The 26,446-nt window shown below is 38.8% G+C and overlaps 1 protein-coding gene across 3 annotated transcripts in view; it reads left to right on the top strand.

Annotated features, from left to right (window-relative positions):
* Window positions 1–26,446, top strand: part of slc16a7 (solute carrier family 16 member 7) — a 48,762-nt gene that overhangs the window by 747 nt on the left and 21,569 nt on the right. Inside the window, exon 1 of one of the 3 annotated variants that reach the window (XM_012958478.3) lies at window positions 12,737–12,921. The exons of 1 other annotated variant lie outside the window; for it this stretch is intronic. The gene's annotated coding sequence lies outside the window, so the exon portion shown is untranslated. Of the gene's footprint in view, window positions 1–12,736; window positions 12,956–26,446 lie in introns of those variants that run through there. One more of the 3 variants, XM_012958479.3, reaches the window with a different exon arrangement.

Genomic DNA, 26,446 nt, shown 5'->3' with positions numbered 1-26,446 from the left:
TTGGACAGAGTTTTTCTGGAATAGAGTAGCATAAATGACATGACATCCAGAGTTTATATAGTACAGTTACAGATAAGTTTACTTATCAGATCAGATAAGATTACTTTCTGTAATTTGGATCTCCATACCTCAGGTCTATTAAAAAATTATTATTAAATAGACCCAATATGATTGTTCTGCCTCCAATAAGGAGTAATTACATCTCAGTTGGTATCAAGCACAAGGTACCATTTTATTATTAAAGAGAATAAGGAAATCATTTTTTAAAATCTGAAATATTTAATTAAAATTGAGTCTATGGGAGATAGCCTTCTTGTAATACAGAGAGACTATGTGTGTTGACATGAACTTGTTTACATGCAAAACTGATGTCATTGGGGGTTACAGGTCTGTGTTCAGTGTGGCAAAGGGTCAAGGTAAAGCCAAGACTAGGTTACATAACATGACATACACCTTAACAATACATGCATTGACTACTGATATAAGATTATGGTGTCTCTGTCACATAGTTGCCTTATTGAGAAAAAGAATTAGCTGTGAAGGAGAAAATGAAGAAAAAGCTAATGTTGCTGGATCTAGCTTGGCAGGGGTTAAAGTGAGAGCCATATTATATTAGCAAAAAATGTATGAACAAAATCAGCAGCAAATGACAGTAAGAGAATGAGGGCTATTGACCTAGCAGGACTGCAGATCTCAAAAAAGGGAGATTTCCATTAAAGGTTCTTAAACCCCACTTGCCGGATGTCATAAAAGAGGACCTCAGTGATCCTTTTTTGGGCCTTCTTAAAGGGAAAATATCAATTAAAATGTTTTTATAATGTTGAAAAAATAAAGTATAGACAAACTTGAGACTTTTTATTCAAAATTTTGAAAATGTATAGTTTTTAAAAATTTTGCACCATTATAAAGTTATGGCTAATTATTGAAGCAGTCTCCCATACCTCACCCTCCAGAATCTCAGGATCCCTGGTCTGTGTCAGTGACAGAGCAGAGTGAAAGCTGATTTGCTGTAGCATGTCATGAGGCCACACCCCTAAACAGCAAACCTGCTGGAATGGAGCCGGGCTGGGTTCTGGGGAAGCTACATTTGTAGATATAACAGTAAATCAGCTTATTGTTTATATCCTTTATATGGACATATACACAGCACGTAAGGCTCTTTTGCATTTGGGTTTTGTGTTGCCCACCATGAGCCTTAGATCAGCTGCCAGTCACCCTCCTGCAATTTACACATGCAGATACAAATCTTACTGCAATAGCCAGATACAGGTATAACAAAAGGATATATAAAAGAGAATTCCTTCATACCAGTGACACATCAGCTGCAGCAATATTGCAGACTTCTGCACAGGCAGCTGTGTGTGTGAACAGGCACATAGAGTCCTGTATGTTGGATTCACAGACTCCTCTTTCTGTCTCTGTCAAAGCTCTCCTGTAAACTGACTAGCCAGGCTTTCAGGCTTCTTGATTAGCCAGTTGAGTCTAATCAGGCCTACCTGGTCAGTCTGTAGCATTTACTCTGCTGTAGTCAGTCCATGTATTCTTAAAGCTGATGCCACACCCAGCATATGGCATATATTTTCGGCAAGTGGAAAATATTGCCATACGCTCCTACTTGTGCCTGCACCCGAATGAATGAAATACGCTTGGGTGCAGGCACATGTAGCCGATATCCGCCGAAGATATGAAGTCTTGTGTTTTTTGGCGGATATCGGCTACATGTGCCTGCACCCGAGTATCTCATTTATTCGGGTGCAGGCACAGGTATTTTTTCTGCTTGCCAAAAATATACGCCATATGGTGTGTGTGTGGCATCAGCCATAGGCAGCCCCTAAGGAATCACCATATATTCTGTTATTGATTAGATTGCATACATACAAAGAGCGACTACAATGGTATTGCACAAACAGTAGCACAAATTACTGTTCCGACAACATTTATTTATAAGTTATGCAAATTGTAGTTTTATGGGAATGCGCAAGTGGATGCCCTAAAGTTATTGTTTAACTACAACTCCCACATCACCTGCCAGCTCACTTGGCATGTATGTTTCAAATTGCTGAGCCTTTGTGCCAAATAATTCAACTGCTGCTGCTCAAAAAAAGCAAGTGATATGTGGCTTCTTTCATGTTTTTCTCATATATAAACAAGAAGTTTTAGGCATTTGTTATTGACTGAGTGAGAGGGAAAGTGTCAGACAATGTAAGAATGAATTGGGTTGAATTATTTGATTTTCTTCAAAGTTTTTCCAGATTTTCTATCAGGTAGGAAAGATGGGCAGGTGGGGGTTGAACTTTAGATGTCAGTCAAGAATGGTTGGACCACTCCCACTACTCAGAACACAGACTGCCTGTCAGTACTGAGCCAAATTAAGCAGATTCCCATTTATGATAGTTCACCTTTAACAGCAGCAACAGAAACCTTCTGTGGTGAACAACTCTAGAGTCAGTGGGGCATATGGCAATTCCCTGTATTCATAAACACTCAATTAACTTGCTTGAACTTCTAATTTACTCTGTAATGTTGTCAGTGAGGTTGTGTGTATGTGTCCAAGACTGCTGGCTGTGGCTTGCTGATGTGTCTCATGCTTTTTCAATAAGATTATTAGGCTATACTTATAATTCAGTTGTTTTGAAAGTCCAAAACTAGGGATTCATTTACTATTACTTCAACTCTGAAAATATAGAGAGAAACACAACAATACCTCCAAAAAGCCTCTTGTAAGCTTGACCTTAGAAAAAGAGAGTTCAGAAAGAGAATTCTGGTCATTTATAGAGTATAGCAAGTGAGGTCCAGGGGCAATTAGGAGTAGAGGTTGTGCAATGGTCACCCTCATGATATTAATGTAGTTATATAAGAGACAAAGTAGGGAGAAACTGATGTAATCCAGAGTTCAAGACAGACAGTCAGCTGGGACAAACCATTAATCAAAAGGGGTGAAGAGCAATACCCTACTAACTTACAGCATTGCAGCAACAGTGTTTGCAAATGGCAAACACTATTTGCATGCTATAATGCTAATGAGATGAGTTTTGCTAATAATGTAAAAATGTATATTTCAAACAGAATATGTTAAGCAGACTAACAGCTATCATCTTCATACATAAGCTACTCCTAAAATAAATCTTCCCTGCTTCAGTTATTTTATGGATTTTGTAAAAGGCATTCTAAACCCAATAAATAGATTGATGTAGACTCAGAGTGCTTCTCTAAGCAGTTTTGCATTTTTTTTATAGTTAACTACATATAATAATAATAATAATTATATGTAATAGTATATTGCATTCAAACAGACCTCTTTAGTTTAAAGTCTGAAATTAGCAGTCTAAGTTTGTGAGTTTTCATCAATTCTTTTTTTGTGTTTAGATTTCTGGGTGTTTCTTTGGGGGTTTTTTTTTTCAAGTTAAAGTTAAAGGTAGTTGAAGATTTACGAAATTGTACCATACCATCAGTCAGGGAAGATAAGTACTTAAAGGAACAGTAACACCAAAAAAATGTATATATTTTAAAGAAATTAAACTATAATGTACTGCTGCCCTGCACTGGAAAAAAATTGTGTGTTTGCTTCAGAAACATTACTAGAGTTTATATAAACCCTGGTGTGTAGCCATGGGGGCAGCCATTCAAAAGAAGAAAAGGCACAGGTTATATAGCAGCTAACAGATAAACCCTGTAGAACAGTGCTGTCCAACTTCTGTTGTACCGAGGGCCAGAATTTTTCCGACCTACGCGGTGGAGGGCCGATAATGGAAGACAGTTTGACCACTCCCCTTTTTGAAACCGCACCCACTTGAAACCACACCCATGTTATCACATGACCATACCCATATTAATGGTTGTAGTACAGCAAAAACCTGCCATACTCTTCCTGCCCTACCCTGCCTGTGTGCCATACTCTGCCTGTCCTACCCTGCCTTTGTGTGTGCCATACTCTGCCTTCCCTACCCTGCCTGTGTGTGCCATACTCTGCCTGCCCTACCCTGCCTGTGTGCCATACTTTCACTGTGTGTGCCATACTTGGCCTATGTGTGCCATACTCTGCCTGCCATACCCTGCCTGTGTGTGCCATACTCTGCCTTCCCTACCCTGCCTGTGTGTGCCATACTTTCACTGTCTGTGCCATTCTTGGCTCGTTTGTGCCAAACTTGGCCTGTGTATGCCATACTCTGCTTGCCCTACTCTGCCTGTGTGTGCCATACTCTGCCTTCCCTACCCTGCCTGCGTGTGCCATACTTTCACTGTGTGTGCCATTCTTGGCTGGTTTGTGCCAAACTTGGCATGTGTGTGCCATACTCTGCCTGCCCTACACTGCCTGTGTGTGCCATACTCTGCCTTCCCTACCCTGCCTGTGTGTGCCATACTCTGCTTGCCCTATGCTGCCTGTATGGAACACACAGGCAGCCTACAGTGACACAATGCTGGCACTGCTCCTACAGTCTGCACAATAACTATATATTAAAAAAACTTTTTAATTGCAGTACCACCTCAGTATATGTTCTTTTTGTGGTATGCAGGGATTATTTGTGGGTTTCTACTGCTCCAGAGGTGTGAACAGGGGAACAATGGGGGTGATAACAGCCTGAGCCTGAGGTGTGAACACTGCAGGGGGTGAACAATGCAGAGATTAAAAGGTGTGAACAGTACAGGGGATTACATATTTAAACAATACAGCCTGATTACAGCCTGAATCTGAGGTGAGAACCATGCAGGGGGGGGCAGTTAATCACAGTTCTGATACCATTTAAAGCTTACACAAGAGTAAACCATCAAAGCAGCCAGACAGGTGGGGGGCCACACAGAGGGGGGTCGCGGGCCGCATGCGGCCCGCGGGCCGCCAGTTGGACAGCACTGCTGTAGAATATAATGGTGTCTTATCTGTTATTTGCTATGTAACCTGTGCCTTTTCTCCTTTTTTCCAGCTTGAATGGCTGCCCCCATGGCTACACAGCAGCGTATTTATATAAATTATAGTAGTGTTCCTGAAGCAAACACCCGAGTTTTACCATTGTAGGGCAACAGTACGTTATATTTCAATTACTTTAAAACACTTTCATTTTTTGGTGTTACTGTTCCTTTACGTAATATCGGTAATGTAACCTGCAAAAGACGTAACATCACCAGTGTTCAATGGCACAAAGACTTTGGATAACTAATTGCTGGTCAAAGAAATTCAAGAGACAAAAGCACGCCCAAAGAAAATATATCTGTCAATAGGTACCTCAGACTTTACACATCATAGTGTGATAGTGGAAATAGAGGCTAGTGTTGTAAAAATAACACAATAAACATTTACACAGGGTTGTATGTTTCTTTTTTAAAATGTCATGTCCTCCTTTCAAGCTCCAATTCCAACAGGTAAGGAACTTTCTTTTTCTTGTATGGAAACTCATAATCCATAGTTATATTTGGCTTTGTGCTATGTGTTGAATTATTGCAGGAGTTCCTGATATTTTTTCCACTGGCTGGCAGCCAATTGAGACTGCATAACTGGCAACCAGTTACTTAAGTTAGTAGAAAGGCTTCATGAGAATTTAATAATACTGAATATTAACACTAATTACATGGAAATGGAAGCCATCAAGAGTAGGGTTGACAACTGTCAAATGCTTTACTGTCAGAAGTGACATTTTGAAAAATAAAAATTAAGGGACTTTCTTTTACAGACAAAAAGGTGACAATATTTAGAGTAGGTGTAGCCATAACTATTGGTATCAAACTGTTATTATCTAATATGAATTGACATAGAAATAACAGTATGGTACCAAGATTTCCAAAGTGCCACTGAAAGCATTTGCTGACTGTTCAAAATAAAAAAGGGCATTAACTCAAGGAATGAAAACATAATTTTGCCTCTTTATAGGTCTCTCGTAAGGCCCCACCTTGAGTATGCAGTGCGGTTTGGGCTCCAGTCCTTAAGAAGGATATTAATGAGCTGAAGAGATGTGCAACTCAACTGGTAAAGGGGATGGAAGATTTAAATGAGAAGGAAAGGTAAAAATCACCGGGGGGTGCCAAATGTTAGGCACCCCCCAGTTATTGTAATCGCTTACCTTTAACCCAGGCTGGTTCTCGCTGCTGTGCGTGTTTCCTCTTCGTTCTTTCTTCTGCCTTCTGAATCCCGGGACTGGTGCATGTGCAGCAGAGTGAAAAATGCAACTTTTTTGTTAAAGTTCAGCTCTTCACTCAGAAGAAGGAAGAGGAGATACTCGCACGCAGCTACACCAGGCTGGTGCAGTTTTTTTTAGAAAGCAAATCATTATATTTGAGCCATGTCACACAAAATTATGTAAAAGAAAAAAAAAAAAAACAGCATCAGAATAAGCAGCTATTTATGAAAAACAAACTGCAAGGGAAGAGAGTATTCTGGATGAGTACATACAATTGGGATGATCCTGTGGCAGGAGGGTTAAACAGAGCAAGCAGGAAAGATTTAAGGGTTGTCCTAAAGCAAGAAAACTAAGGAAAGTAATTTTTAGTCAAATTACTTGGAATAGGAATTTTGTCAGACATGTAAGTTAGTGAGCAGTGGTGGGGACAGGCCGCAGTGGAACTCTACCCTATGGCAGGCAGCAAGGACAGGGCCACTTTGCACTCATATGCACTGTGCTTTGCACTATGTGCTGAATTTCTTGAGCTGCTGCAGCAAGGTGCAGAGTACAACAAGACACAACTGCTTTTTAAATGAGCACTACGGAGCATCCATTAGGGCATTTGCACTTGGAGGGGGGGGGGGGGAATCTCAGTACTGACCCCTAATAAATTAGTCCAGCAGCTTTCCACTTCTTAGCTCTGCTCCACCACCTGCTTTTCAGGAATTGTGATGTCCTGGCCCATAGGGTTCTTTGCTGCCTTCCTATTTGGCCTTAGCTGGTTACCTAGCAAACTGTGCTCCCCAGAGCATGTGATTGCAATGGATTCCACCACACCTATAACATACATATACATCAAAGATTTGCCTTTCCTAGACCAACATTATTATTGGGCAGTCTTGGAAGCAGCAGAGTTTCACTTTTGCAAATAACTGCACCACAGAAAAGAGTGGTGGCTATTCCATCCATTTCCATATCTCCTCATTCTACGTCTATAAATGTAACAATGATTGGCATTATTCAGCTTTACATAAGGCTAATGCCAGACGAGGCATTTGGCGTATATTTTCGGCAAGCGACTTTCGGCTCATTCATTCGGGTGCGGGCACATGTAGGAGGCGTAGGGCAGAATTTTCCGCTTGCCGAAAATATCCGCCCTACGCCTCGTCTGGCCTTAGCCTAAGGGCCCGATTCATTAAAATGCGAGTTTGAATCCCAAATGGGAAAAAAATCGGATGGGATACAATAATTTCTGATGATCGCAAATATCACAAATATGCTTACGAAAAAATCATATTACTCACGATAATATCGTATTGGCGATCCGAAAGTCACAAAATTTTCTTATCCGAACGATCGTAAAATGCAGGAAAACCTTTCCAACTTTGATCCTTCTGTGCATGATTTTGGAAGCCTCCCATAGGAATCAATGGCACTCTGCAGCTCCAACCTGGCCCAAGGAAAGTCACGATACCGAAGCTTGAATGAATCAGAAACTTTCGTACTCGTTGCGACAATATGATTTTGTTGCGGTTTTTTTTTGCGCACAGTACGAAAAAGTCGCGTTAAATAACGAAAAAATCTGCGAAAATACGCAAGGTGCGAAAAAGTCGCAGAAAAGTGTTAGCTTTTAGAATTTGATTAAGTAATTATGAAACATCTGTGGTGTGATATGCATCAAAGGGGATTTTTTTCTCCAAAATACTGTAAACATATGGATGGAGTATCTATTTTTTCAAAACCTAAAGTGCAATAACCACTCTTATCATTTCTGGAAATTCAGAATATCACAGCTGTTAATGTATTTTTTTTAAAAATGTCAGATCAGGCTTGACATGCTTCAGAGAAAAGCTGTTACAACTAGTCATATAAATTGAACAATGACACACAAAGATCATATATGCTTTCCAAATTCTAGGAATGGCTCACCAATCTCAAACAGGTGCAAAACCTTTACACAAACCTTTGCGCCGGAACGTATTCAGTTCATTTAGATGCAGGCACAGGTAGGGGGATTTTTAAGCATATAGAGCGTATTCTCTGCAAGCGTTTTTCGGCTCGCCGAAAATATGCGCTATACCCTTAGGGGCTGATTTACTAATCCACGAATCCAAATCCGAATGGGAAAAATTCGGATTGGAAAACTAACATTTTGCGAATTTTTCGTAGCCGTTATGACTTGCGCGAATTGTCGCGACTTTTTCATTGCCATTACAAATTTCGTGAATTGTCGCGACTTTTTCATTGCCATTACAAATTTCGTGAATTGTCGCGACTTTTTCATCGCCATTACAAATTTCGTGAATTGTCGCGACTTTCATATTGAGCGCTTGAAAAAGTCGCAAAATACCGATCATTACGAAAAAAATGCATTCGGGCGCTTTTCGGACGTTCGTGGATTAGTAAATGTGCCCCTTAGTGTGGCATTAGTCTAACTTGTATGTGTGCCTTGGGTTGCTTGTCTGCACTGTGAAAAATATATTTTTATGAAAATGGTTTATTAAGGTGAAGCAGAGTTTTACATATAAGCTTGTTTCTGCATAATATTTTTATAGAGACCTACACTGTTTGAGGTATAGGTGTTCCTTTAATAATCAGCATTTTATTCCCAAACTGTCAACATTTTGCATGTGAAGTGCTATGATTTTAGAGGTAAGATAAGATTAAAATATAAGGCTACTTTATAGGGCAGATTTATCATCAGTTTAAAGCTTAATAAATAAAAACTTACCCATGTTCTATTCACTTCTATGGAATTTTTTGAAGCGTATTTATCAAATGGTGAGTTCTAACTTTCACCCACTGATAAATAAGCTTCTAAAAATCCCATAGGAATGAATAGAACATGGGTGAGTTTTTATGTATTAAGCTTTAAACTCACAAAATCTGCTCCTAAGAGCATTTATTTCAGGGGACTGAAATATTACCCTCCAAAACATAGTCAGACCCCTCCTTTGAAGTGGGAGGTCACCTTCAGAATTAACTTTTAATATGCCCGGGACATACTACAATCTCTAATTTGTCCTTTTTGGAATTTTATTGCTATAGTTCTGCACCTCCCAGGCTTGGAATTTCAACTTAAATCTGGTCGCTAGGGCACCAGAGCAACTGTGTGGCAGTTTTGAAGTCAGAGATACAGATGAATAGTAAAAAAAAAAGCCAAGCAGAATAAACATAAAGTTGACCTCTAACAGTTAATTTGTTGGTTGCCGTTGTCAGTGACCCCCAGAAGCCAGATTATGAACAGCATGCTAGAAACAGAGAGAGTAGGAATGCTAATAATTAAAGAAACACACACAAATGATGATAACCAAATAAAAATTAGCTTAAAATAAGTGTGTATATATATTGTGAGTTTAAAACCTGGGTGAAAATCAGAATAATAATACAAAAATTTGATAAAATGCTGACACACGTTTCAGTCCTCACCTGGGACCTTAATCGAGATACAATAATAAAAAAAACCCAAGAGTGCTATATAGACTCACCACCAACCACCACCAGACTGTAGCCATCTTAAAAACTAATGTTTTAACTCCAAAAAGATCTCAGTTTCAGCAGGCACTAAAAATTCATATATCCAAATAATCTGTAAAAGAAGGTGCATAATGCAAAAATGTACAATACAGTGCAATACATAATAGATAATATAAATGTCAGAAAACATACCCAATATAATATAAATACATAGTGTTAAAATATTCATTATCAATAAATATACATTTCATGAAGATACCTAGAGTAGACTGGCACAGATATTTAGACAATAGAATCAAATCACAACTAGATGGAAGACCTGGGCATTATCTCCTATCTAAAAATGGGGCAAAGGAACAATACTCATTCAATCCACAAGGGGGCACAGTATTATGGGTAACAACATGCAAACTTCACCTCAGCTGGGTTCTGCGATTAAAGGAAAAGTAACACTAAAAATTTTTAAGTAAAAAATCTATTGTACCCTGCCCCAATAATCCTGCACACCATTTATTATTTTGAATGCTTTATTAGAAAATACTTGCCAAAACTTGGCCGTTGGGCTAGAATTGATCGATCAATCGATCGTCGCATAGTGGATTCTTCCCTGCATCGCCGTATCGCCCTATTTCAAATGACCAGAAGCCAAGTTTTTAGTGTTAATTTTCCTTTAAATCACTTCCCATAAATGTAAAAGTTGGTAACCTGTGTCCCTTCATTAAAACATGCTTAGGTAGGGTTAAATCAGTTTTACCAGTTTCAAGGGCCTTCTTAATTGAGGAGATATATATATATATATAAATATTCAGAAAAAACGGACCGCTGCTCACAGGACTTATAAACATAAAAATATTTATTGCAGCAAAATAACAAAGACTGACGTTTCGGCTGGATAACCAGCCTTTCTCAAAGTTACAAAACATACTGTGGGACAGACCTAAAAACAAGAATTGGCGGGAACGCACCTCAGTGACGTAGGTGTGTGACGTAAGTGCACTGTATATTTCTACAAAAACGTGAATAAAGTTTATATCCGAAAATATACAGAGATAAGTACAAAACTAATATTAAAAGTGTCCAACATTAATAGCCTGCTGTGAAACCAGTATCAACATCAATACATAATGAGACATACCCCCCATCGCTGGGGGGTATGTCTCATTATGTATTGATGTTGATAAGTTCAAAGTGCATCGCTGGGGGGTATGTCTCATTATGTATTGATGTTGATACTGGTTTCACAGCAGGCTATTAATGTTGGACACTTTTAATATTAGTTTTGTACTTATCTCTGTATATTTTCGGATATAAACTTTATTCACGTTTTTGTAGAAATATACAGTGCACTTACGTCACACACCTACGTCACTGAGATGCGTTCCCGCCAATTCTTGTTTTTAGGTCTGTCCCACAGTATGTTTTGTAACTTTGAGAAAGGCTGGTTATCCAGCCGAAACGTCAGTCTTTGTTATTTTGCTGCAATAAATATTTTTATGTTTATAAGTCCTGTGAGCAGCGGTCCGTTTTTTCTGAATAATTTTGTATTAATATTTGGACTGTACCCAGGCAGGAGATGTTCCTTTTTCGTGAGTGCCTATCTCTTAGATCCTATATATATATATATTATATATATACACACATACATATATATATACACTGTAAATGCGGACTTCCTCTTTACTGCAATTTGCACCACTAACATTAAATCATTCAGCGCTAGAACCTCCATTAGCGATGAGCATAACTGCTGCCCTGTTTCAAAACTGCAGAACCGTTGGCAAAGCTGCAGAAAATGGCCAAATGCATTAGTGCTTTTTCCTATGCCAAATGCATATTGATATTTTAAATGCATCAAAATACTGTAAGTGTCAAATGCATTTGAGTCAATCAGTAGCCACAGATGTAGGCCTGGAGCAAGATACTATGTATTTTGGGCCAATGCAGTGGCTTCGGGTGCAGACACAGGAAAAGTTTGATACAAGAGTAGGGGCTGACTTTCCTCTGGCTGAGAATCAGCCCCGTGTGGCAGTAGCACAGTAAAGCAGACCAAACAGCTCAGACTGTATTTCATAAAATGCGGTGCCTAGAACCAATCGTAATTAAGGTCTAAGGCTGCGTATTTTCTAATTCTCTCAGCGGCTGAAAAACGCCTGATATCATCATCCATAGAAATAACTTGAAAAGACTCGAAGCAAACCACACAGTGCGGAAATACGCTAGAAAACGCCTTAGCACGGATTGTTCAAGCGTTGCCTGAAATACGTCAGTATTTGCAAAGCAAGCTATTCCTATGTATACACAAAGGCAGTTGCCAGACCTAGCTGAAATACGCAGCGTTTTTTACTATTTTGCAATATTAGCACCATGGAAACGGGATTTGCTATGTCACCAGTACTAGGCTGAAAAATGCCATAGTCAGGGGCTGTGTGGCTTGTGCGGTGTTTTTAGGCTGAGAAAAAACGCAGCATAAAAATGCCACGTGTGGCATCAGCCTTAAATAAAGACCTACTTTTTGCACTTTGAACTTGCCCTCCATCTTTCACTAATTAATGAACAGAGATATATTCATAGGCCTAGAAAATAAACACCTGAGAAGGAAATGCTACAACTGAATAAAAAACAGATACAAAATATATGCACAATGATGTCACTGAATGCACACAAACTACTTTAGGGGAAACTGTGCGGGCCCACTGGTGCCAAAAATCGCAACAAGACGTGAAATCCCATCAATGTAGAGAATATGCCATGACCTAAAAAATTTAAAAAGTTGCATCCTACAAATTGCAAGTATTTCCACCAATAGTATGTTATTATTATTGCTAAACTATGTTTCACAACTGCTCCTTGTTGTTGTTAGTAAGTACTTAAGGACATTTTAGGAGATTTTTACAATTTGGAACAGCATGTTCTGCTTCTTATGTCGATTTCTTAAGGCTAATAATTTCTTTACCCATTTATGGCTGAGAAACCTGAGCCTTTTGAAATTAAAACATGATTGTACTTTGTTGACATTGTATTCAGACTGGAATGCGTCTTACCTTAACCCCCTACATGCCAGACATGCCTTCAGTGACTCCTTTTGCAGTGCACTAAACAAGGCTTGGGTTAAAAGGATTTAAGCGTCTCAAGTGAATATCTACTTTAAAGGTCACACCTTCATATCTGCACATGAACTGCCACTGTTTAGCAAATAATGAAGGGGTATGGCTGACAGCATCCAATCAGGAGCAAGCACTTGTATGTGGAGTGAAATGAACTCATCATAGTACAGCTGTTGGGAGAGGCAGTAAATGCAGCACATTGCACAACCTTTAGGGAATATTTAAGAAAATCTGCCTTCCTGATTTAACAGGTGATGTATGATTTTCTTTGGCAAAGTATGAATTGTGAGTAGAAAAATGTGTAGTCATGTCTTAGTGATGTTATGACTGAACCCTAGCCATTTACAAATGTTTATTGTAATGTTTAACCTTTTTCTAACTGTCCTTGCAATCCCTTATCCAGATGGATGGTGCTGATATGAATTCGGCTTTGCTTTAAAAATATGTAGCCCCATAGTTACCAGTGTAATCATAAAGTTATGAGCAAGAAATGTTTTATTTCCTAATTAATTTAAATATTTAATTCAGACTGAAGGCATACATTTAACAACTATTATGTGTGGGTATTGCATTTTACAGTGTTTGGGTATTTCATTTTGTAATTTTGCCTTTTTAACAACTTAAATCAGATGTGTTTCAATAAATCACACAATGATAAAGGGGAAGCAAAATTTAGTGCATAGGAGAGTAAATACAAAAATTATATTCCTTAAAAAATTTTTATAACAGTTTGAAGAAACTAATGTTTCAAGTAACTTAGGAGCACAATGGCAACATTTTTTTTCATTTCCTCAAACGAAATATAAACATTGGCTATCCAGCTTTGTTAACTGTTGAGTGTTAACGCTCAGCATCCCTTCAGCATTCCACTTAAATTGTGCTTGTTAATTCAACACTTGCTACAGTGTTCTGCTACAAGTGCCTTCTGTCACCTTACTAAAGTATTTCTTCATAGACTTACCAGTAAGTCTGCCTTCTGATTTTAGGAAACAAAAAAAAAAGCTGCCATTCCAGCACATCCACTTTTCTGACTAGCATGCTGACTTACCCTGAACCTGTGGCTTTATTATCATTTGCTGTAGCTCTGTTTTCTTATTAGGATAGTAAGTTTGGCTGTTGAAAACTTCTCTGTACTGCACTTACTACTTGACACCTCTTTAATACTGGCCACATAATGAATCCACAACCTGCATAGGTAGTTAGCAATTCATTAAGATGCGTGCTGCATGGCTAAATCAGTTCAGTCTGCAGCATGCATCTAAGGCTTATGCTACATGTAGCATATTTTTGGCAAGCCGGAAAACGCTTGCAAAAATATGCTCTATATGCTCCTACCCGTGCCTGCACCCGAATGAATTGAATACGCTCATGCAGGCACATGTAGCCGATATGCGCCTAAAAACTCAAGACTTTGCATTTTCTCACATTTTTATGACAATATCGGCTACATGTGCCTGCACCCGAGCGTATTTAATTAATTCAGGTGCAGGCACAGGTAGGGGGAGTTTTAAGCGTATGGCGCGTATTCTTGGCAAGCGTTTTTCGACTTGCCGGAAAAATGCACCATACACTTCATGTGGCATTACCCTAAGGGGTATATTTATCATGCTGTGTATAAAGTGGAGTAAAACATTACCGGTGATGTTGCCCATAGCAGCCAATCAGATGCTTTGCTTTGGTTTTCTACCTGTTGAAATCTAATTGCTGATTGGTTGCCCTGGGCAACATCACCAGTAATGCTTCACTCCACTTTTTACACAGCATGATAAATATACCCCGTATGTATTGCTAATTAGCCATGCAGGATGTGGAATTAATATATGGCCAGTATATGGGCTTGTACTGGCGAGCGTTTTTATCTGCACTTACCTATGGCTGCATTCTCCTGCGTTCCACTGCAGACAAAAAATGTTTTCCATTCTTCCCAATCCTGCTGTACTCACACAGGTGCAGAACGCAGGTAGAACACAGCATGTTGCGTTACACCTATATTTGGCACTTGAATGCTCCTGTGTGAGTACAGGGAACAATGAAATGCGTCTGTTCCTGCATTCCTCTGTGGTGGAACGCAGTAAGGATCCACCATGCTTGTGAGCCTTTAAAGAGGCAACCCTAGACAAACCAGGGGTCATTTATAAATGCACTCCTAAGTGTGGGTGTTCTTAAAGTAACACATATTGATGCAACATATTATGGTACTTGCATCTAAACATACTGCTGCACTCCACATAGTTGTCATGCTTCCAGGGTTTCCACCATGGCAGTAATTTCAGGGCTCACACACTTAAACCAATATGTCCTCCAGATGTGCACCCAATGAATAAGATGCAAATGCCAATTTGAAAGTGTGCTTTAGAAGAGATGCAACCCCCATTTATAAACAGAGCTGTATTTAGGTCTGGTGCCACCTTAGAAACCAGACTAAAATGTGCTTCTCATGTTGTTGAAGTGACGTCACTTCCTGCAGATGCTCTCTGAGGACACCCAATGGCTGTCCCTCTGGAGCTGCTGCCCTAGGCACAGGCTCTCAGGTGCCTATATATAAAAAAGCCCCTGCTCATAAAATGCATAAAAATGCAAGTGCAATAGCACTCATTTTGACTTGGGCACACTTACACAACTTGCGACATAGTACAATTATCTGGAAATTTTGGGAAAAAAAGACTGAATTATTGATTCCAAACATGGTACAGGTATGGGACCCATTATCCAGAATGCTCGGGACCTGGGGTTTTCCGGATAAGGGATCTTTCTGTAATTCGGATCTCCTACCTTAAGCCTGCTAAAACCTGTAATTTCTATCCACAATTACACTTTGCATGTTGCACTTGCATTCATAAATTAATCCTCACTTTTCATCAGATCATTCTTCAAGGGAATTTCACTTAAATGTCTAGTGGATGTACTCTCATAAGAATATTTAAATTAATAATGAAAATCATGCACCATTCTTTATGTGAACAAAATGAAATTTGGTATTTAATTAAAGTAACTTTAATTATACCTGATGGCTTAATTTATAAGATTACATATCAAGTGACTTCATCACTTATGTCAGTAAAGACATCACATTCTTTATTTATATTGGTTTACACTTCAGTATTCATGAATTTACTGCATTTAATATATTCTGTCTCATGAACTACAGCTATCAATTACACATGCTGTTTCCTAAGAAGGCTTTAGATTTATGAACTCATCATATACAGAACCTTTCTTGTTGCAGAAATTACTGTTCTTTATTGACTTTACATGCTGCTTCCTGAAACAGTCCTAAATGATGAACTATTTTGTTATTGCTCCTTATTTACTTTGGTATGATAAACTATGTGGAATTTATTTGTTCTTGTTTATGCTTTTTTATAATATGGGTATGGGATCTATCTTCTGAAATGCTTAGGAATTGGGGTTTTCTGGATAAGGGGTCTGTTATTTGGAGAACCATTGTTTTGTGACACTAAAACATTTCATCATTAAAACACCCTGTAGAATTGTTTTACCACCAATTTGGATTCATGCAGCTTAGTTACCATGAAATACAAGGTATGGTTTAATTATTAGAGAGAAAAATGAAGTTATTAAAAAAAAAAACAAATTTTTGCCTAAATACAATTTTATGGATAATTATAATACTATATGTTGAAGATTTCTGGATAATGCTTCTGAATTACAGATATCATACTTACATTTCAAATGCTGATTGCTGCTTTTTGGAGTATCTTGTAAAACAAGTAATATAATGTGATTAGTGATCAGGCAGGGTGTCATTGGTTTGACCTTCAGCTACCATTTTCTATTTGGTGCCCAGATCTATGAAAACGACATCCTTCCTGGTTTCAGTGCAATTGTTAATTGCACACGCCAACTGCATGCAATTTGAATTTGCTTTGACTATGAAATTCTCTAGGGAAAATGTCAACTTACATCTGATTAATTGCATGCAAGTCACACGCACATCCAAGTAACAGTGCACTCCATAGAAATTAGTTTTGTGAATCACAGGCAACTGCACAGCTTTGACTCCAGTTGCAGTATAAGCAAACTCTTTTAAACAATTAGTTACAGTTATCAAAAGGTTCTATTTGTTATCAACCAGTTTGGAGAAGAATCACATAAATGCATATTTCCATGAAGCAATAGCAAATATTAAACGGGGACTCAACCCAAACACAACTTAAGCCTTTTGAAGCTTTTTTTGGAACAGATAACAGTGATGGGTATATTAGGGCTTTCTGTGTTGTGTGGTGCTTTTTGGCAAATTTTGGTTAGGAAGCCAGAATTCCCCTTTCATATAAGCTTTCCTTGATTTCATTAAAAATCCATTACACTGGCCATCCCACTGGCGATTTACATTCTAGCTGGTGGGATGGCATTGTGGGAAGGTTAGTCGCCCGCAACAACGGAGATTTTTGCAGCGTGTCTAAGCTCCTCGTGTCACGCCCCTAAGGGCTGTGGCACACGGGGAGATTAGTCGCCAGCGTAAAGTTTCCTCTCAAGGCAACTTCCGCAATTTCTGCGTATGCCATCCCACCGCCGATTTACATACTCGCCGGTGGGATGGCATTTCGGGGAGACTAGTCGCCCGTGACAAGGGAGATTTGTCACCGGCGACTAGTCTCCCTGTCTGCCACAGCCCTAACAGTCAGTGTTCAGATTTGTGTGTTTCAGTGGAGTTGTTCAGATGGATAAGCATGATAGAATATCGTACTTTGCCTTTTGCTACTGACTTTTTCATTGTACATCAAGCAGGCAGACAAACAAACAAAAGTCCACAGTGACAGTGAATGTCCTGCCACTAACAGAAGACTAAGTTGTGTGCCCTGATACTAGTGAGTATATTAACTCCTAAATGCCACATTTTGGTGTTAAGACATTCTTCAATCCTCATTTTAATATAAAAACAGGTAGGTAAAGAGAAAAAAACAATAGCTAGTCATAGATCTGTCTTCATTATTAAAAATAAAATAGTAAGACACACATTAATATTCTGTGACCCTCCAGGACAGCACTATGAATGAAACATGACCCTTGCTCACATTTGTTATCAAGCTACGGTCAAGGTAAACATCTTTTGATGTTTTTGAGCTATTTAGCAATAGCCATTCACATGCTCCTATCTCATTATTACTTCATTTTATAATAGTGCTTTATCTTTGTGTGTTCTCTGCATTTAGTTTTTTGTGACGTGTGCTCTGCATTAAGTTTTTTGCAGTGTTTTTATTTTTTAATTAACCCTGCATTTGTCAGAATGAAATGAGCATTAAATAATAATTCTTGTGGTAATCCTAAAATGAACAATTTTTTAAAGAGCTTTTCTTTCAGGAATATTTGTTATGTCGACACCAACTTTTTTTAATTTGAATGGGGCTCTGACTGGGAACCATCATGGGAAGAAGAAGCCTTGACTGGGCTAGGGTGTGGGACAGGCAAAAATGTAAGGTAAAATTGGTTGATATGGCGAAGCAGGCAAAAATGGGGTTAATGAAGCAAGTGGAGAAGGCTATTGGGCTGGTAGAGGGACTGGTGTGCAGGGTCAGGAGGCTGGGGGTTGCAGAGTGTACTAATTAATGCAGGGGGAGGGGCCTTTTTCTTGTTCAGCACAGTGTATAGGAAACCACTCACCCACCCTTTAAAGGAGAACTAAACCCTAAAGATGAATTTGGCTAAAATTGCCATATTTTCTGTGCTAAACTGACTGCACCAGTCAAAAGTATCTCTTTAATAGTAATGATATAGGTTTTTACAGTTGTCACAGTAGCTTCCCATCTTGGATTCTGTTAGAACTGTCTCGTAAAGTGCACAGGCTCAATGTGCCCTGAGCAGCTGTTGAGAACCCATCACAAATTATCAAGCAGAAAATGAGGTTGGCCTGTCAAATAAGCTGATGCTATAGGGCTGATTATTAAATTCTGAGCTTCAATGTAGTAATTATATGTATTGATTTCTAATCAGCCTTATATTGTAACATTTATATTCTGTATATACTGTATATTGTGTGTCTGTCCCTAAGCTCAGGTAAGTGACAGCAGCACAGAGCATGTGCAGGGAATCCGAAAATAAGATGGGGAGCTACTGGGGCATTTTTGGAGGCAAAGATCTTAATTGCTAAAGGGCTGTGGTCGCCTTGGGCTGGTAAGAAGCCCAAAACATAATGCACCCTACTTCTATAGTTAGGCTTTAGTTCTCCTTTAATTTGGTTTGGGGTGGTGAGCAGAGGTTTGTTTTTGGGGTACTATTCATTGTTACAGCTTGGTGGATTGCCTGGCCAGGGGTTGGGGGGATGTTTGTCCCTGGTTGTTGTGTAACTGGCATAATGGTGTTTATGGTTTCCTTGGGCAAGGCATCCCAGGAGGTAGCTGTAATGGTTGCCTGCTCTAAACGTGCCCACAATGACATTGCTGCAAAAATTGTGATTCAAAGGTTGGCTGTATTATTTATGTTATGCATAACTGTTTTAGATATGATTTCTTGTTTGCAAATAAAAGCTGTGGCCTGCTTCATCCCAACCTAGGCTTGTTACCTCTGCCAGCTTTCTTAGCGGTGCGGGGGTGATGTCATGGGGGGCAGGGAGAAGGTGGGGCTGTGAAGTTGCAATGTAGGGACGAGGCGAGTCGTGGCGTCACAGGGTGGCAACCCTAACCAAACCTGGAAATAATTATTGTCTCCTGGTGGCTGCCTGATTGACGCTGCTCAGTCAGGTATAATTAATTAGGAAACATGTATACTGTAGATTATGTTGTTTCTTGCCCTAAACAGGGCAAAATCTGCAATCAAAAATAAAGTCACATTTCATCTCCTGAATGGTGTGGGCTCAATTAAAACAAGTCAACTTTATTAAAGAAGTCCACTCTACTGAAATTTTGTGTTGTGATGGGTAGTTGGGATAATGACTAACCACAAGTAGATAATTGGTGACTTTCAAGTTACTGGTGTAAAATGGTAAAACAGATGTTAAATTGTCATGGCTAATCTATGACTTGATTGCCCACCCAATGGCAAAATTGCTGGCAGATCCCATGTCCTCTTTACAGTACTCCAAACAACAGAATTAGAAGTCACATGAAAACTTCAATAATTATTACTTATAGTCTTACACCTCAGTGCTCGGAGATTAAGGGATTGGGCTCAAATGACTACACTAAATATTATCTTCATATTTTCTCAGCTGATCCTAAACTTTATGGAACAAGTGGACAAAAATACATTTTTAAATTATACAATATACATGTTCTATAAAGGAAAAATGAATTGCTAAAGGAACATGATCAGTATTAATATAACAGTGATTTAGCCACACACCTTTGGCCACCTAGTCTTGCTCTATAAACCTTAGGATAAACTACCTTGCTATAGGTTATATAATTAATATTGAATATAACAGGCCTTCTCTACATAAAAGGGCAACTTCTCTCCTCCCCTTCCCCTTTAAGTAATTCCCATCCCCAGTGCATAAGAAGGCATTTTATATAATGCCTTTCATGGAAACCATTTAGTATGAAACTAAGGAGTATCATTTTTATACCCCAAAAATACTTATTTAACTTAGTTTAGGAATGGTGCAAGAACACTGCTGTGCTAAAATACACAATGTAGCCAAATGTATCTATTTTTTAGAATTTGGAAATATATATGATAGTAGTACAAGTCCTCTGTTGTAGATAAAATACCTTATTTTGACACTGGTAGTTGAAAAAAATCTACAGTAACAGTATATGTCTTTTTCAGTATTGGTGTGAAAAGACAATTTTCATTACTGAAACAAGATAACTGTATGGATACTTGATTATTATTTTCCATTGCTGTTTCTTATGTTGCTATGCTCAGGTAACAGTTTCAGTTTTATTTTTACACTAATCAAGGGCAGCTAATGACATCTGTCTAATAGGCAAGGGCTATGTTTAGAAATGTGCAGATTATAAACAATGTGCCAATTAAACCAGTTAGTTATAAAATACTCATGATGCGTGGCTGGTTAATAATTAGCTAATTTTTATGCAATGTAACTGGATGGATGAAATAGTTTAAAATGTTGCTCTTTTTTTTATTGAACTAAGGCTTATATACTAGTAGGTTCTGTTTGTGGCTGTAAATGTTAGAAAAAAATAGTTTTTTGTTTTTCTAATTGGCCTTTAACTGTGCCTAGAGGAAATGTTAATTACAGAGTACTGGCTATAACAGTGCCTTGAGACAATGTTAATTATAAAGTGCCTGTTGCTGTGTTGTCTGACAGGTTTTCTGATGAGGGTTCTCAGCATAAATACTGACAGAGTTTGAAATAACTGAATGTATTTGTTGCACTAGGACTTAAACTAGTTACATTTGTCTAACCAACTGAATGTACAAGATGACAGTTCCAAGTCTCTGCAAATTAAACAAACATATTTAGGCTTGTGGCCTAGGAGTTTTGTCTCTGGAAGGTTCAAAATTGCACTCGGTGACTAATAATAAAAATACAATTAAAAAAAAAAGGTATTCAAATCTGGATAATGTGCCTTAAAATTATTGCTACCTGAAAAAGGTACATCAGTTTCTCTCAAGAAATACAGGAATACCTGTTATCAAAAAAATCCCAATGTTTAATAAATGCGGTTTTACCAGGATATACACACACAGTGGTTTATTCCATGTGAAATAAATAAACAGTGCACATCCCATCCCAATGCCATTTTTCCATATATTGGTTTGGTGTAAATTCAGGTCACACAAAGGCTGTTTTAACTTTTTTTTCTATTATGTCCTGTATTACATAAATGGCATCTTTAGCATTAATTATTAATCAGTGGTCTCTAGATCACTTCTAACAGAGAAGGTCATACCCTTGCCCTTGATTTTGCACCTGTGAGCAGGGAAGTTTGTTCCATAAAGCAATGTGAGATGGGCTGTTATAAGGGGCGGCCCTATTTCAACTTTGTAAGACCACAAATAAGGAAAGTTAGGGAGTATCTAGTAGAATTAAGTCTAAAACAACTGGACTTTTCTGAGTCTCATCCGAGTGGCTTCTTCAGTTCAAATGACTGGTAGGGTATTCCCCGGTATTTAAACTCTTGATGGTAGTACAGTCACAGACATCCAATCACAATGGTTCCATTGAACTTGTTCAGTTAGGTGTTAGCTGAAACTGACAAGTGTAAGAAGGTATGATACAATCACAATGGTACCATGATTCTCATTGATAAAGGTGTTAATCCTTCAGAGTACATGACTGGAAATGTGAACTGTTGTGAAACTGCCAGGGTAAGGATGTCGAAGAGGCATTGTATGTTGATGACAAGCAGTCAAACTGAAGAAGCCACTCGGGTGAGTGGTGAAATGGTTTCAAGAAAAACTCAGAAAAGTCCAGTTGTTTTAGGGCTCTGGTACACGGGGAGATTAGTCGCCCGCGGCAAAACTCCCTGCTCGCGGGCGACTAATCTCCCCGAGTTGCCTTCCCTCTGCCATCCCACCGGCGAACATGTAAGTCGCCGGCGGGATGGCAGACGCGGCGGGGCGATTTCGGGAAATCGCCGAAAAAGCCTCGCGAGTCTTTTTCGGCGATTTGCGCGAAATCGCGCCGCCGCATCTGCCATCCCGCCGGCGACTTACATGTTCGCCGGTGGGATGGCAGAGGGAAGGCAACTCGGGGAGATTAGTCGCCCGCGAGCAGGGAGTTTTGCCGCGGGCGACTAATCTCCCCGTGTACCAGAGCCCTTAGACTTAATTCTACTAGATACTGTATATCATGACCTACCTGGATGAATGAGAATCTTCATAGACAGAAAGTTAGGGAGGTAAAGGGGGGTGCAGAATCACCCCTGCCTGTGATGTGGGGTATGGCGAAGGTATACACTCTTCGTTTTCCTCTGGCCTGCTCTGTAATGAACATGCTATAGTTACCTTATTTATTTTTTAGATTCTTCCTAAATGTTAGGTGAAAAATTTATAAATAGTATTCATCATTTGGTCTTTTTTGAATATTTGAAAATGTTTATTGGTTTCATAATCTGTAATGCTTTAACAAATAAATATGGGTTAGAACAGTGGTTCCCCCATGGGAAGCCCAGAGTTATAGCTTGGGAGGGCCCAGCATAAAAGTCAGTTTGTGTAATAATACGGGAAAATGTCGTGATAGCAACAAAAGCTTTTGTGGGTTCTTTTTTTTTTTTTTTCATTCATTCTTATAAAGGCAAAAAAATGGCAGTGGCAGTGAAATTAGAAAAGCACCAACATATTCCACAGCTCTGTACAATAAATTGGTTTGTTTATATTTAACATATATATTTATATACAAGGCAACCAATAACCAGTGCCGGATTTCATATCCAGGCACCCCTAGGCCTCCCCCACAGTGGGGAGAAGTCCCCATTGCTCCATATTTGAGGTAAATTTTCGCCACCCTAGACCTGGGTGGCCTCGCCACAAATCCGGGCCTGCCAATAACTGATGTAAAAGGTGAAGAGGGCTCTGCCAAAAAGAGCTTACTAGTGATGAGCAAATTTTTTTGGCAGGCATGGATACACATTTCGCCATTGGCGAATTGTTTTGTGAAACTTCTGTGAAAATTCACCACAGGAAATTTCGCTGTGCGTGACAAAACTGGGCGCCCGACAAATGCGTTTTGCAAATTTTTCGACGTTTTGCAAATTTTCTTGCCATTTTCCAAATTTTATGACGAAGCGAACTGGGACAGATTCGCTCATCACTAGAGCTTACAATTATATAGTTACATTGTTAGTAGTAAACCCAGCACACACAAACCTATACTTACCAATCTATACACTCACATACATAAACCATATATACCAACATCAATACTAACTGTAGATTTTAGTATCACAATAGCCTTAGATACTATGCTTGTTCAAGAAATCATCCAAGCCCCTCTTTAGGCATTAACAGAATCTGCCATCACAACATCATTAGGAAGGGCATTCCCCAACCTCACTGTCCTCACTGTGAAAAACCACCTACGCTGCTTCAAATGAAAGTTCCGTTCCTCTAATCTGAAGGGGTGGCCTCTGGTGCGTTGATCGTTTTTATGGGAAAAAAGAACATCCCTTATCTGCCTATAATCCCCTCTAATTTACTTGTACAGAGTATTCATGTCCCCTCCCAAGCGCCTTTTTTCCAGAGAAAACAACTCCAACCATGACAGTCTAACCTCATTGTTTAAATCTTCCATCCCCTTAACCAGTTTAGTTGCAGTCTCTGCACTCTCTCCAGCTCATTAAAATACTTCTTAGGGACAGGAGCCCAAAACTGCATACTCAAGGTGAGGCCTTACCAGAGACCTATAAAAAGGCAAAATTATGTTTTCACCCCTTGAGTTAATGCCCTTTTTTATACAAGACAGCACTTTATTTGCTTTAGTAGCCACAGAATGACACTGCCTGGAATTAGACAACTTGTTATATACAAAAATCCCCAGATCCTTCTCCATTAAGGATAACCCCAACACACTACCATTTAGTGTATAACTTGTAATTTATATTACTTCTATCAAAGTGCATAACATGCACTTGTCAACATTGTACCCCATTTTAAATTTTTCTGCCCAGTTTTTATCAAATCACTCTGAAGTGGTAGCGTCCTGCATGGGACTTATAGTTTTGCACAATTTAGTATTGTCAGCAAAAATAGAAAAAGTACTTTCTATGCCCACCTCCAGGTCATTAATAGACAAGTTACGACTGGCCCAATAAGAAAATATTCCATTTACCACCACTCTTTGTAATCTATCATTCAGCCAGTTTTCTATCCAATAACAAATATATTCTAGGCCAATATTCCTCAATTTTATCATTAGCTTTCTGTGAGGTACTGTATCAAACGATTTAGCAAAGTAAATGACATTGCATTGAGGTTCCTGCTCACCTCCTCATAAAAGGCAGTTAAATTAGGTTGGCAAGATCTGTTACGCATAAAACCATTCTGGCACAAACTTATTGTGATTTGGTCTGTATCTAAGTACCCTATCCCTTATTACCCCTTCCAAAAGCTTTCCTACTACTGATGTCAGACTAACAGGTCTGAGAACTGGATCCCTTTTTTAATTAACTGCACCACATTAGCAATTTGCCAGTCTCGCACCATGCCAGACCTCAATAAATCCTGAAAAATTAATTAGAGAGGTTTGACAATCACAAAGCTAAGCTTGTTTAATACCCTAGGTTGAACATCATCTGGTCCTGGACCTTTGTTTACCTTTACATGTTCAAGTCTCTTTTGAATTATTATTGATCAGTATAATTGAATACATTTTGGTTAGAGCAGTGATTCCCAAATTGTAGGGTTTCACCCCCAGCAGGGAGCTCGGAATAAAGGCAAGTTTAATTTGTAATATTTGGGGAAAATGTCTATATTATCTTCTGGCAATAGGGTGAACACTTATCTGCTGCTATATTGGTGCTATGGTCAACTGTTACATTACTGATTTTACAGCTGCAGGCATCGTGTAAGCTAATGAGGGTCTTGATTTAAAGACAAACCTCAAATGGAGTCAGAGCTGAAAAGTCTGTTTGTAGCATTTAGCATTAGAAGTTTTTAGCATATATGCAAACATTTTAGGAATCTTGATTAAATTGAATTAACTTATAGTTGAATATGAATAGCATTAGACATTGCCCTGCATGATTTCTACCTGCCTATGGTTTTTACTGATGGTTTACATTACTACTTCTTTTGATGCATAGACTCTGAAATTACGAGGCTTATTTATATTCAGGCAGGACAAAGGGCAGAGCTTTCAGTGCGGAGTGCACCTGTAATTTCCGTATGAATACAGCGATGCCTGCATTTGGCAGCACTGAATTCATGACAGGTAAGCTGGAAGAGGCAGACAGACATAACCACCTAACCATCCCTTAACTTTTAGCCACACAAGTTAGAGAGTGTCAGGGTCACAGAGTTAAAAGGATCCCAGCCATTACCTCCTGCGCTATGGCAGGCAGTAAGTATAGGGCTCTCTTGTGGCTACCAGCACTGTTCTCTGCACCTTGCACTGGATTTTTAATCCTCTACAAAGATGCAACTGTGTGAATAAAACCATGTTCCTTCTACAGGTAATTGTGCCATTGTATTTATTTAAAACATTTTGTTTTAAATAATACACATTGGAACTCTTAAAGTCAATAATGTTGCCCTTTCTGTTGTTTTTCACTTGGTAATATTTTTTAGAGTTTCTTGAAATATATGTAAAACCTATATAAATATTAATGTATATTCCTATTCACTATCTCTTTAGTGAATTCTGTCCTGTTATTATTATTGAATTATGTAATATTTAGAAATCTGCAGAGAATATTATTGTCAACGAGCGCTGCAAGTATATTTACTTTTTAGCAGTCAATGTGACTCTTCTAACTTTCACAGTATGGAAAATTCTTCTCCTAACTCATAGCTTTATAAGGCTGGTAGAAGTCATGTCACTGCATATGTAAACTCAGTCACATGCCTTGAACTTGGACGAGTGACACATCACCTGATGCAGCACACTTGTCTTTTTATAAATGGACGGGGTGAGCAAGTTGTTTAACTCTTAAATCTTTTCAGAAGTTGCCTTTTCCATTGCATGTACAGTTACATTTCAAGCATGCCATAAACTCCCCATGATGTATAGTGCAAAGCAGAGACCATTGTTTCTTCTAAACAGAAACTGCATCTGATATGGAATGTTTCTGTTATATACCTACCAGAAATATTAAATAAGTTACAATATAACATCGGTGATATGAACTAGTGTTTTTAGAATTTAATAACCAATTCCCCACTGCGTCTTTGTTTAAAAGAGCATTTTTTGTA

Source organism: Xenopus tropicalis, chromosome 3, assembly GCF_000004195.4.
Source record: "Xenopus tropicalis strain Nigerian chromosome 3, UCB_Xtro_10.0, whole genome shotgun sequence".
Lineage (NCBI taxonomy): Eukaryota > Metazoa > Chordata > Amphibia > Anura > Pipidae > Xenopus > Xenopus tropicalis.
Note: the sequence above shows the minus strand (reverse complement) of the source record. Positions and strands in the feature narration are given on the sequence as shown.